The 13,662-nt window shown below is 39.6% G+C and overlaps 1 protein-coding gene across 2 annotated transcripts in view; it reads right to left on the reverse strand.

Annotated features, from left to right (window-relative positions):
* The window catches only part of LOC114140902 (interleukin-1 receptor accessory protein-like 1), a 219,159-nt gene that overhangs the window by 26,195 nt on the left and 179,302 nt on the right, over positions 1-13,662 (reverse strand). The gene's annotated exons all lie outside the window — the stretch shown is intronic.

Here is a 13,662-nt window from a genome sequence, read left to right on the forward strand (position 1 = left end):
AAAATCAAAATCCAGGCAAGGGCATTGCAGGCACTGAATTGTGCTGCTAATATGTTCTTATGGCTAATGTTAAATTCTTTGCAAGCAACCAAAGTTTTTATACTTCTCTATTCTGGAACCAGCTTCCAGAAAATTGTAAGTTTTATTGCCTTGTTGCTGAAATATGCCGTACAAATGTTGCCTTCTTCCTGTAGAAGTGGGGGACATGGCTACTGAAAAGGATGCCACTCTGAAAATATAGAATTCAGATGGCAAAAGTCAGCATTTTTTGTCCAGGCGTAATGATCAGACTTTTTCTGGGATGACCAAAATGAAGTGAACTGAGTGATGAGAAAGTCCAGAGAAAACATAAATGAATAGATAAGCCCCTTTCACTCACATCAGCAGGAGGTCTTCTCTCTGCTCCGGTCATTTTGAACACAACGTCCCCTGTGACGGCAGACAGATAAAACCCTATTAAATGTCTTTTCTCTCCGCTTTGGATTAGAGACCTCGGACTCATTTTAATAAGTCTGAAACATATGCTTTGACCGATGGCACATAAATGAGTAGGAAAAATATACTAATATGTATCGACACACTAGAGGAGCGGCTCAGGTCTAGAAAAGAAACACAAGGAGGTAGAACAAGCTGTGTCCAAGAGGGAAAAAAGGTGATTCAGCAGCTCTTTATTATCTCTCCTTGTTCACTGGCCCTACAGCAATGAGTCAGAAGTCTGTGAGATGTGTGATAACTGTGGCGTATAATTGGGTACTTGCTAGTTCAAAGATAATACGGATTTTACCTTACAGGGCCTGCTCTAATTTGGCCCTTTAGTTCAGTCTAGCGTGGCCAGGTGATAGCTGCTGTGTTAACAGGAAAAATCTGGTTTGGTGAGGCAGTGGCTTGCTAAAGTATTCCTACCCACTGAACTTTTTCCGCATTTCGTCACAGTAGTGCCACAGTAGTGTTTTATCTGTGGTTTTTATACCACAGGCCAACACATGTTGTGCATAAAATGATACAGCAAAAATAACAAAAGGACTGTTAGCTTGGATGGAGATGACATGTAAGCAGGAAATTTCAAGATTTTCCAAAAATTCTCAATTGCATTTAAGCTTGGACTTTGACTAAGCCAATGGAACATGTACATGTGTTGATCCAAACCAGTTCATTATAAGCCTGGCTCTATGTTAAGGTAGTTATCCTGCTGGAAGGTTGCTGATTTTTACCCATTAATGAGCAGTACTAATTTATACTGAAATTAATTTTCTTAATTTGGTGACTTCTGAAGGTGTTTTAGTTTGTCACGTAAAATTTCAATAAAATTTACTAACATTTGTAGGTAATTTTTGTAGAAGTATGGATATTTTCATGTTTCTGAAAAAAAGTATTAAACTGCACAACTCAGTGATGGGGTAATGGGTGTAGTAAGCTAGTGAGAGAGAAAAAAAGATGGGAGGCAGGATAATGTCCTGGACCACCCACATATTGCATAGTTGCAGCAAAACAAGCAATGCTCTGCCTCTTTGGTCCACCAGGGGTCTCTGTGGTGCCACAAAGCCTCAATCCAGAGCAAAGAAAGACCAAAAAAAAACAGCAACCAAAAAAAAAATAATAAAAGGCCCCATATTATGACAGGTGGAGACACAGTAAAAGGAAACACCGATGGTTTAGTGTGCCACCTCTGATGTCAAGAGGCTTCACCCATGGATCTGAACAGCATGTAGGATTGTAGTATTGACTGATCCACTGCTGTGCTGACATCAGCTGCAGTGTCACTCTCCAGGACTTATTGCAAGGGGGCTCCTTGTGCATATGGCAGTGTGATATTCCCATAACGACGGTGTGTTAATTTGTGCCGGCTTATCTGCAAACTGCCAAGGCAGCGGAGGTAACGTGCTCAGGCTGGGGACGCACAAACAGCCATGCAAGGATTTAAGCATACCTAACACCTAATACCTAACATTTAAAACCCGACTTCTCGGCCTCGTCAGAGCAGCAAAGTGACTCTAAATGCGATTGTCTCTACTATGTTAGCTCCCATAGACACTGAGGCATTTCTCTATCAGCGACACATTATAAAGGTATAGCATGAAAGAGAGAGAGAAAAAAAGGCATATGGTCATGAAGCGCTTAGCCGAGGAAATCTCATAGTCAAAATCAAAGACTTCTGGCTAGTGTACAGAGCATTGTTCTGCCCTTCAGAGATGAAGATTAAATAGATTACACATCAAAACATCTGCATGCAGGAAGGGCACCATCAGGGCTGAATTAATCTGCTAACGCTTCCCTTTCTGATTCAAACAATCAAGCTCTAAAGAAGTTAGATCAGTCTTTTCTGTTTTTTTCTTTATTTCTTTTAACTAAGTCACACACATTAAATCTCAAAGCTTCCCAAAGCTTGGGAAAATGTCTCAATATATATTCCTTGTGGCTTATTATGCACAGTCGTGTACAAATTCAGCAGAAAATCCAAGGTTTTATGTCAGAACGTATAATAACAATATTCAAGAGCAACACAAATTATCGTCATTTCTGATGAAACAACCCACAGCTAAAGTCCAGTGATGTATTATGTCTATTAAAGCCCCTTCACTGCCTGAGATTACATACAATTATATATGAAACATTTAAAAAAGGAGATGCCAAATTAATCAGAAATTGCTTGACATTTAAATTCAGCAACTCTGCAAGAAGCAAATACATTTTCAAAGCACCGAATGAAGGAAACTCCATTTTAGAAGCTTATAATTATTGTCTTTTTTCATCTCTCATGTTGCAAAATCCAACATGCATGAAAGAGAATTGGTTTTTACTCTTAAAAGATCTCAGTTTTTATTGTTTCGGAGAAGATATTCGCACATGCTTTTAAAGTATAACTAAATCTCCTTCCTAAAATGTTAGAATGACCTGAATAATTTACTGATGTCCTCTTTCCCACCAATTATTCCTCTAATACCAGCATTATGGTTTTCGATAAAGACTGCCCTGCAGCTCATTATCCAGCAGGACAGGAAGAACGGGCTTGTGACCCGATAAAAAGCCCAGAAATCCAAACTGCAGCTAAGTGAGGACAAGTAAAGGGGCTTTTTCACGGATTCAGCAGGATGTCGGAGCAGCAGGAAGTGATTCCTAAAAATACTTCACAAGCTCTGAGGAAGGGTACGCATTATCCTTTGCTCCTGCCCGACGTTCAGGCTGTGACAGACAAGTGTAATTGCGGCGGCTGGGTACCAGCTCCCGGCATCGTTGCCAGATGTGGCAGCTTAATTGTCTGTTAGTTCAGCATTCACTTTGTCTTGCTTATTACAGCCTGAGCCTCTCCAATCAAGCACTTTATGGCAGCCATTGACAGCGCATTGTTTCGCAGTCATTTAGCCATGTCCCCCTTGCGTATGGTCAATCTCCTGCTATTCATATTTGGCACCGCACCTCATTATCACTAAGCAGGCAACTACTGCTGCTGTTCTCCTTAATTAAAGCAGGTAAAGCAGATATTAAGAGACAATGGACCACTAACAACCCGTCTGTTAACTTCATAAACGTGTTAGCACATGGGACTCAACAGGTAGGAAACCGCAATCTGTTGTGAACTTTCAATTTTCTATGTTTTTTTTTTTTTTATTTGCCAGAAACCAGGCCTGAAAATGAAATAAGGCGATACTTTGGAATATTACAGGGCCACTGGAAACAAAAACAAACAAGCTGGGGGTTGGGTTAATACCAAGTCCAATTCCAGCCTTGTAGAACAGAGCATGACATTTGCAAAGATCAACACCCACGCTCTACATTGATGCTCTCATAATACAACGTTCTGCTGCATGAAAGCAGTACCTATTATTGCTGCAACAAATCCTCGGCGGCGTTGCGCTTACAGTCGTGCATAAAGGAGCCACAGTTGAACTTTCCCAATGAAAACCTCATTAGACATTAGTGAAACACTTAATGGGTGCTTCATTAAACATTAGAGAAATGCCACGCTGGATGAAAGAAACAGTGTTGCACTGTAGAGATGCATTAGATGAGGGCAGTCGCCATGTCAGCTTTGAAGCACATGTTGCTAATGGTTATTCAGCGGTGTTTATGTGTTGATCATCTGAGATTTTAATCTATTTTTTTCCAGGTTAAGTTTCTCATCCATCTAAAGTGGCTCATCAAAGTGTTTACTTTCACATTTGGTTCCTCTATAACCGCATACTTTAATGTATTTCATTTCAGCTTAATGTGACAGACCAACACCAAGAAGGAAACGTCAATTGTTTCAGAGCCACTTTTGCTCCAATTACAACTGCAAGACCCTTGAGGTATGTCTCTGTCGGCTTTGTATTGAATTTTTCTCAACTATTAATCTTTCGAAAATCACTCACGCTAACTCAGAAATTCTCACCCCCAACCTGATTCTTTCCTAAAATGCTGATGCGGCTGTTGGGGAAGAATAAAAGCAAGCTTCCCCTCCGGCGATGGTAGGTGGGAACCGGATTTTAACATTCATTTGGTACAATAAGAGAAAGAACTCCTGATGGGCTTAGCACAGGACAACAAAGCCAGATCAAGAATGTCAAAGTGGCACCATATAGTCCAGATGCTGACAGGGAGCCAGAAAGCCATAGAAAAATAAAAATTATGCCAGGTGGGGATGTAAGGGAGCGAGAAAAAGACTGATAGTGTGACCTAGTGGGTTCTTGAAGATCTCACTGTGTCACCTTTGAAGCATGGCTGCAACCCCAGCAGTACTATTTTCCCAGATGAAGTCCCCTGCTGTTAAAAGCTTTTCTCGGACACACTTTGGTAACATTTTTTAGCCTTTTTTCCCCCTAAGCATTGTCCAGGGGAAGTGAAGTGTCTCAAAGCCCTTTTGTAGTTCTCCCCTGTGTGTTGCAGGACTGCAAAACTAAATCTACTCCCATAAAATGAAGCATTTCCACTAAAAAAAAAAAGAATCAGTCTTGATTCAGTTTTGCTGATGTCCACCTAACTTTGCTTGTTGAAAACATTTTCAGGTTGTGTGGCTGAACCCCTAGAGTACAATTTGTACTCTTAAGTTGGGTGTCCTCCTCACAAATCATGACAATGGAAAATGGTATTGCATCAACTTAAGTTAAAAAACATTATTGACACTCAAATGAAAGTATGTTCTATGTACAGACAACTTAATATTAGATTTTTGTCAGAGTAGTTTGAAATACTACATATATTTCTTAAAAACATTATTTAAAAATATTAAAAATGTAACTTTTTTTTTATTTTAAAATGCATTGTACAAAAATCCCCCAAATGAATGGTCAACAAATTTAAAAGAAGAATAAAATTTTGCTTTCGACTTAGAGTTTGCATTTTTGCCTCCTGAATATTTAAATTATCTGAAGCCTCCCACAATATTGCCATTTTTAAAAGGCATCAAGCTAGCTTGTATTTTAACAAATGACAGTTTTAGATCAGCCATTAAAGCTTGTATTTTTATGCCAACATGTCAAAGGTTTATCAAAGAATCGATCACATGAATTTTATTATAGCCAGGGCGTCCCTCGTTTACCAAGACGTCAACATGGAAAACATGATAATCCAGAGAAAACCAACCAGAATAGATCAAAAATAGCTTCCAGAAAGACAGAAAGAGGAGTGAGGCAGGAGCTAGGGAGCACTGCTGTATTCCTGTCCTCCAGTGGGTGAGTCCATGTAATGAAAACAGGACACAGCAGAGTGGTTGGAACCACGGGTGATTTTTCCACTGCTACAGGAGGTGCCGTGTTGAGCCAAATGAACAAGGAGGTCCAGGCAGCAACTTAACTAAAGCAGCAGAGTGAAGTGAATGAGCTGAACACGTTTTTAAAAAAATGGGAGGAAAAACTGCTGCAATTTGTCATCTCACACAAGCAGCAGATGGAGTGTTAAGTGTTAGCTCGGTTGGAGTTCAAACTAAAATTATTTAATTCAAAGATGTCTGTCAAAAAACATATTTAGAAATTTAACTACTATTTCTAAACACACGAGGAACATATTAACTTAGTTTTCATTAGCTCTTTATTAAGTTCAGTTTCTTGAAGGAAAACGTGGGATTTATTCACATTTTCCTGCACATATTAGAGGATGTTGTACCTTCAGGTGATTGCACGCACGCACTGGACCCTCTTCATCACTGTCACTGGCTAAACCCGTCAAGAGCATTGCCTCAAATGTGACCCATGTCAGGCCGAATGCCATTTAATCAACAGATTTATGAAGTCATTAATTTTAGATATCTCATATCTGAAAAGGGCTCATGAAACACATTTGCATAATGCAGGACCAGTACATATAGGGTACAACTAAAGGGAAACGTGAGGAGCCGTCCTGCAGTCCACTATGTTGAATCAGTCAGATGACCAATCAGAGGGGTGGCGTAAAGAGACAAGTGCTGAAATAAAGGATTTCAGTGCTATATAAGTGGACAACTCAAACTACACAGCCCTGTTGATACACTTTTTTAGCATTATTTAGCTAAAGACAAACAAAAAACTAGAATAAAGAGGCAAAACGTAATAAAAAATTGCCAAAGCTTGCATGGCTAGCTTAAATTTTAGCACAAATTTCAAGTCTTAAAGACAAAAACTGCTTTTTCTAAGTTGGGAAATTAAATAGCAAACACATCAAACTCTATATTCTATAAAATTATCCTCAAGTTTAAAATCCTTTGTACAGTTTTCAATTCCTTTCTCCCTCTTTGTTTTCCACCTCACCTTCCTTTCTTCCCTGTCCTGCCTGGAGCATGTCGTCTAAGAGGTGGGTGAATAAACAGGTTTCCATAAAGAGTGGCGAATCAGAGGCAGGAACAAACAATAGGGCCTGTGTAGCAGGGGTGCCAGGAGGAGCACGGTGCGCTGCAGGAAGGGTGCAGAGGGAAAAAGGTTAAGGCTCCGGTGAGAGGGGGGCATCATCCACACAGCATCCCTGCTGCTTCCTCGCTGTCCATCATGTTCACAGAAAAACCCGCTGTGAGATCTCAGCCTTTGTGCGTCTCTGTGACACAGGAGGGAATAATTGGAGTGATCTGTATTATGCCTGTTTCTGTATTTCCCAAATTACACGAACATAGGGAGAAAATCTAAATTCATATGATGAAAAAAGGGCCGTCTTGGGATTCTGCGACATTTGGCTTCAAGTGGAGCTCAGAGAAGCATAGTGATGTAATACAGATTATGTATATTTGGTAAACATGCCATGACAAGAAAATGTTTCAAAAGATTCATCTAGGTTTCTTTCCACAAGACTGACATGAACATCTGGGGACGGAAAATGTCAGCATGACGAGAAAATTGTGCGAGACTAGCTCTCCTCAGGGACGGTGTGGTGTCTCCCAGAACAGTGCATTAGCAAAATAAAAGAATCTTATGTTTTAAGGTCAAAGGGGGTCATCCAGCTACGACTGCTGAATGTCAGATCACTACAGGAATTATATCACAGCGCTGTGAATGGATGCAAGAGAAGATAGTCTTTGAGGCATGTCCTCTCTCAGACTGACAAACAGGATAACAAGTTTTAATGCTCACCTTATTAGAACGGAATAGATCATTTATAGTCCATCAGCCCATCAACTAAAACCAGCTTTCCTGCCCCCAGTTGATGAGACTGAAACTCTGCAGCTCCTCAAGAGTTACCAGGAAGCCATCAGTGCTCTCCTTTAGAAGCAACTGGTTCTAAAGGCTATCAAAAAGGCTGAATACAAAAGCATGCCGTACATTTCTGATTTATGTTTATAAAAAGAACATAGAAAACTTTCATATTAATCCCACTTCAAAGTTATTTACAACTTTGTGTTGGTCTAACACTTAAAACCAAAACAGTAGTTTTTGAGAGAAGACATCAAACATGTTTTTTAAATTATTTTCGCAAAAAGCAGGTTAGCTTTCATTCATCATGTTACACTTTACAGTCAGTTTATTAGCACTTTTACACACACACACACACACACACACACACACACACACACACACACACACACACACACACACACACACACACACACACACACAAACGACAAATGAAAAATGGAACCATGGATCCAATAAACAGCAATGTTTTTATTTACTTTATCCTGTAAGTTGCTTTAATATCCCTACGCTCCTCCTCCAAAGGTGACCTTTGCCTAACAGTTTAATCCCCCTAACACACACAGTGGCACAGTTTGGGAACTATTCAGCTTTATGGTCCCGCTTTACGACAGGTGTGCCCAGAATTTAATATTCAGATAAGAAAATGTTGCATCTTGGAACTGCTGGGCTCTTCAAACCCCTCCTGCCATCCATTTAATTAAAAACAATACAATAAATTATGAGCAAAACAAGGAGCAGAGGGAGAGAGAGACAAAGATGAAGAAGCAACTAGATGAAGGTAAGTTATTGCCTTAAGCTGGAAAACCCTTTAAAGGGGGACATGATGCATAAATTTAGAGTGCAAGAGCTCATCTGTCAGTCATCTCCTCCCTGAGGGAAAGAGTGGGGACTTGGTACAGATCTATATTTTATGGTATATTTTTTGCTATGGATAAGAAAGAAATTAAAATATGTGCATAATATGGACGGATTGGAAATTGACCTGCGGCCTAAAAATATAGAAATACAGCAGAATCAGTACAGATTTGACACGTGTGTCACCCCCGCAGCCCAAACTCCGGCTCCATCTCCCTAACGTAATTTTTACAGGCAAGACCAGAGCAACGTGATCCCCAATCATCAGCCTCCATCACCGCTTACCATCAGCGCGCTCCGCAACACAAACAGACAGATGAACATCTGCTACGATCCGCAAACCAGCAGGAACATTCGGGCTCATTTGCTTCACTCACTGTTAAGACAGTAGCTTCTCTGCTGCTGCTGGGGTTGTGTGATCCATGATGTGATCAGGGCTCAGTGGCGATGCAAGTGCTATAAATCACAAGCGTTATCAGTGGAGTTAATAAAATATACGGCGCGGCTGTTATTGCTTCTTTCTGTTGCAAGTTTTTGGTGAGGAACTGGGGTTAAGGAAATGTGTTTAAGTTGAGAGAGCGTTTTGATTTGGAGGGGAGGAATTTATGACTTTAGATGGAGCAACAAAGATTTAACCTGGTAAAGTCAGTTCATTAAGTTAAAGGTACTGCCAGCTGATCAAAGCCGGTGAATAATGTCTGAGATTGACAGAAATCTATCACCTTTCATGTTTATTTGGCTGTCTTAGTAAAAATAAGTGAAAATTTTACAAATGACCTTTTTTTTGCAACTGCATAATTTTAAAGATCCAAAATATGTAAAATAAATACAAATCTTTAACTTGACTACATCTGCTATGTGGGGAAAGAAATCCCATATATGTTTTGAACAAAAGTCCTGTTCAGATCTATTGGTATACCCTGACACGCCCTATATATATGAGTAAATATATAGTTTTTATTTACACTTGTGTTTAGGATAGAGGTGTCCAAATACACCTGAAATGATTTTGTTCGGCCCCTGACCACATAATCAAGAATGGTTAAAAATTTGGCCAACAAAATAGAAAACAATTGCTGACCCCAACATTTGGAAATTGTCTCTTTTTCTTTAAGGCAACAGTCCGGAGAAATGATAAAGATTTCATAAAAGTTTTGTTTATTGTTGAGCAGGGACAACAAAAAAAATTAAATATATCACATTATACCAATGTTTGCACTTTTTATTGAATGAATTTTGTAGCTTGCCAGTATTTAAAATTGGCCAGTTTTGACACCTGAGGGAAAAAGCTGAAACTCTACTGGTTTAGCAACTTTTAATTACTAATCACAATGAATGAAAAGATGGATGAATGGATAGATGGATGTGTGCAAAATGCTAAAAAGACAGAAGGAAGAAAAATGCCTCGCATGCAAGTGAGAAGCTTTTTCTGTTCTAGCGTCATAAACATAAATATGTGCAGATTGCTAAGCAGTTTTTCATGAGGATTTTTTGTGAGCATATGCACACACACAAAAAAAAACAAACAAAAAAAGGCTGAATCAGCAGGAAAATGAGTGATGGAGTGTTTATGTGATTGCATTAGTCTGCTATTTGTCCAAGCTCAGGGATACTTGCGATCTGCAGCAGGGCTTTGTACATGTGGGACAGTGGGCTAGAGAGCGACACAAGGAGCATACTGATCATTCTCCAACACGCACAGATTAAATTACAGAACCAACTCTGTCAGTCCTCCCTGTTGCTCTGCATTTACATTGCTTCCATCTGAAGGTAAACAACCAGACACTCCTCAGGGTGACAATAATTGCTCTTGATGGTCTCCAGCACCTTGCCTTGTCAATATGGCTCCTGGCTGATCTGTGTGTTTTCTCAGATGGAATCACATTAATATATATACAATCTGAGAGACATGCTCCATGCTGAGTTTCTGCTCTACTGTAAATCTAATATTACAGAAACAGGAACACACAAGCTGGGTAGGAATAGAAGTAAATTAGGGATTTTAAGAATGGAATAAACAGTTTTATTTTACTGACCATGCAGGTTCAAATTAGCATTAGGAAAGCATGTACTCCAAACATGCATTTTCCAGACTTCCCACTCTATTTTATGCAAAGTTTTGTATGTGGACCACTAAAACTAAACATCTGGTGAACATCAAGTGCAGTTAGAGACCTTTCAACTGGCCACATGTGTTATTGGCATACAGAGTGTGAATGCATAGTGCTTGAAATATGACAAATATTGCATCCAAGCAGACCTCGGCAACCACAATGTTTCAAACATATGACAGCAGTGATGATTGTAATTTCATATATTGCGCAGCTTTTGTTCAAGCACGTGCATTCATCCCCACTAATATTTGATTAAATGTTCCCAAGCAAATAGCAGAAAATTTGTAATTTTTTTGTATCCATTGAGAAGCTTTTGGTGAAATTCTGGTATGACATTTGATCACTCTTCTTGGCAGAATTGGTATAACTCATTTAAATTGGTTTTATTTCCTGGCATCGACCCGGTTTGACGCATAATTTGAGTCAGAATTACTGGAGAAGAATCATTTTAGTCTTATTTTCCCATTCAAAAACCAAATGCCAGTGTCATTTGGAAGCACTCAACTTGGTCAAAATTTCAAAGAGAAGTTTTGGTTTAGCCTTTCAACATTATTCCATCCACTTAACCAAACAACTTAAAATATTTCTACCAAATCTGCAAGAAAGGTTGCCAGAAGCTTGTTAGAGGTGGTTTCTCTGCAACTCACAGATTAACATTTACTCTGATATATATGAAGATTTTTATGATTGTGCTACCAATCCTTGTTTTTAGAATTGCTGCAGTTTTTTTGCAATATATTCCCCCAGAAGGTGTACTCAATCTGAATAGTTACTATGAGTTTTAATAAGTTTCTGCCACTGTTAAGCAGTTAGGTGTGTAGTCTGGGAGGATGAAACACTAATAGAAAGAAATTTGGCAGAGAATCCAAAGTGTTGCTCATCAAATTGAAAGGACAATTACTTGCAGTCATTTTTTTAGAGTCTTTTTTTTTGTATTTTCAGCTCAAATCAATGTCATGAAACTTTATTTTTTAAATGTAGCTTTCATTCAGGAAGAAATAGGTGAAATAAACCAGCTTTAGACTAAACGAGAGTGAGTTACAATAAATAGATCCATAAAACGTGACAAGACCATCAAGAAAAACTTTTTAAACAATCTATTTAACTCAAACTTGCACTTAGCAGGTAGAGCACTGCTTACCTCTTATACTCCAACTTGGGAGATTTCCTATGATTGGCAGTGGCCACTGACGAGCCAAATGCTCTGCTGAATGCTGATTGACTCGCCTCCGTGCTGGACGCCAGGTCTAGGTCAAACCGCTTTCAGAGGTGATGCGCAGCAGGTTAGACTGACCCGTGGGTCAGAGAAGTAAAGTGGAGGCAGAGATGAGGTGTAGCCGGAGCGCGGGGAGGATGAAGCTTGCGCAGGATAGCAGTTTATTTCACCAAGTCGTTAGGAGACAAGAGTGTGAGTCATCGCTTTAATGAACAGTGGTTTTGTATTTATGGGATTTAGATGCCAATATTTGAAAATCTTCTAAAGATAATGGCAAACCTTTGCTTAAATCACAAACTGGTGAATTTGTTTAATTTGTTTTTCTTATTTGCACCATGAACAACACGTTGGTGTTTAGTCATCATGTACTGGTTGCTGTGGAGACTTGGTTACCTTCATGCCACTCTTTAATGCAGTTCTCCAACACTGACGTTTGGATATTTTATATAAAACTAATAGATTTTTTCCAAATGGTAATTCACATGAAGAGTTAATTATAAAAAAAAAAATTATGTTAAAAAGACTGTCATAATACCAATAATACACAAAAACTTTATATTTTACACCAGTGAATACTCTTATTGCAACTAATTGCTACAACTTTACCCACATCTAACAATACAATTACAATACTTGTGCAAATTGCTTTTTTGGGAGCCCTTTAGAAGATCGAATGACAAGAGACAAAGAAAAGCATCCAACAAAACACAAACAGGAGATTGAAGTAGCTGCTGCATTGCAGCGAGGGCCTTGGGTGTGAAGCGGGTGACTCTGGGTTAATCTGACCCTGGGGAGGGGAGGCAGTGATAGCGGCCCTCATGGGGAATTACTGGAGAGATTTGGAGGGAATCTGCTGGCAGCAATTTCCCCGTCTTTTTTATTAGCCTCCATGTGCAATTTGCTGCGAGCTGCTTTAATATGACAGGCAACTGTACGTCTTGCTCGTCCTCTTAAAGCCTCTTCTCTCGATGTGCATGCACATGCAGTGCTGGGGGATCCTAGCTCAGCCAAGGAAGGAATATATGTCACTTTTTGTTTGGTGTATAACAGAAAATTGCTGTGTGCTGCTCCCATACAGCAATGTTCCTCATTTGCTCGGCCTCCCAGATGAGAAGTCAAAGGTTAGCTACGGGGATTAAGTGTCTAACTTAGGGCTGCTGCAGAGGAGAAGGAGGGATTCATGAATTTATGGTCAGATGTGGGGTTCTACCCGAGGCCGCCCAGCTGTCACGCTACAAAACTCCAGGTGAGAGTTTGCATTTGCACATCTAACTACTGAAAAACCGTCTGTGGACAGCGATATCCTCTGCAGGAAGCAGCCACACATTTCGTAACACCCAAAGCAGCTCGTATTGTCTATCTTCCTCTCACACAAGGGCTCTGTCCAGCCCTGCAGGTGTTTTGCTGCTTAGTATGTAAAGGATAAAGGAGTGATCGGCTCTGACTATGATGGAGGGAGCCTTAACAAATTAACTTTTACAGCTAATTGTAAAAGTTCACACTTCCACAGAGGTTAGAAAAAGTGGCAGATTGGCAGAAGGGCAACCAGGTGTGAGCATCACTGGAATGATAATCAGAACCCGCTGACTTACTTAAGCATTATTTTGCAGAAGACACTATAGCTTGAGAGCCATGCTGAAGCTTAATTGCAAAGTTTTGCCTCTTGCTGAGTCATTAAATTGAAGTTTTTACTTTTTAACTTCATGATGTCAGCTAGGTTCTAAAGAAGAGGGTTTTTTTTAAAAAATTGTAGCGATAGAAATGATCAAAACCTGTGGGGCAGTGGTGAGTGCAGCATATCTGAGTGGAATAATTTAACCCCATAAAAGGTGCATTGCTGAGTTGATCTGTACAGAAATGTATAATAATATCCTTATTCTTTTTTTCTTCATTATAGCCAGCCAAA

The sequence above is a fragment of the Xiphophorus couchianus genome, chromosome 24, assembly GCF_001444195.1.
Source record: "Xiphophorus couchianus chromosome 24, X_couchianus-1.0, whole genome shotgun sequence".
NCBI lineage: Eukaryota > Metazoa > Chordata > Actinopteri > Cyprinodontiformes > Poeciliidae > Xiphophorus > Xiphophorus couchianus.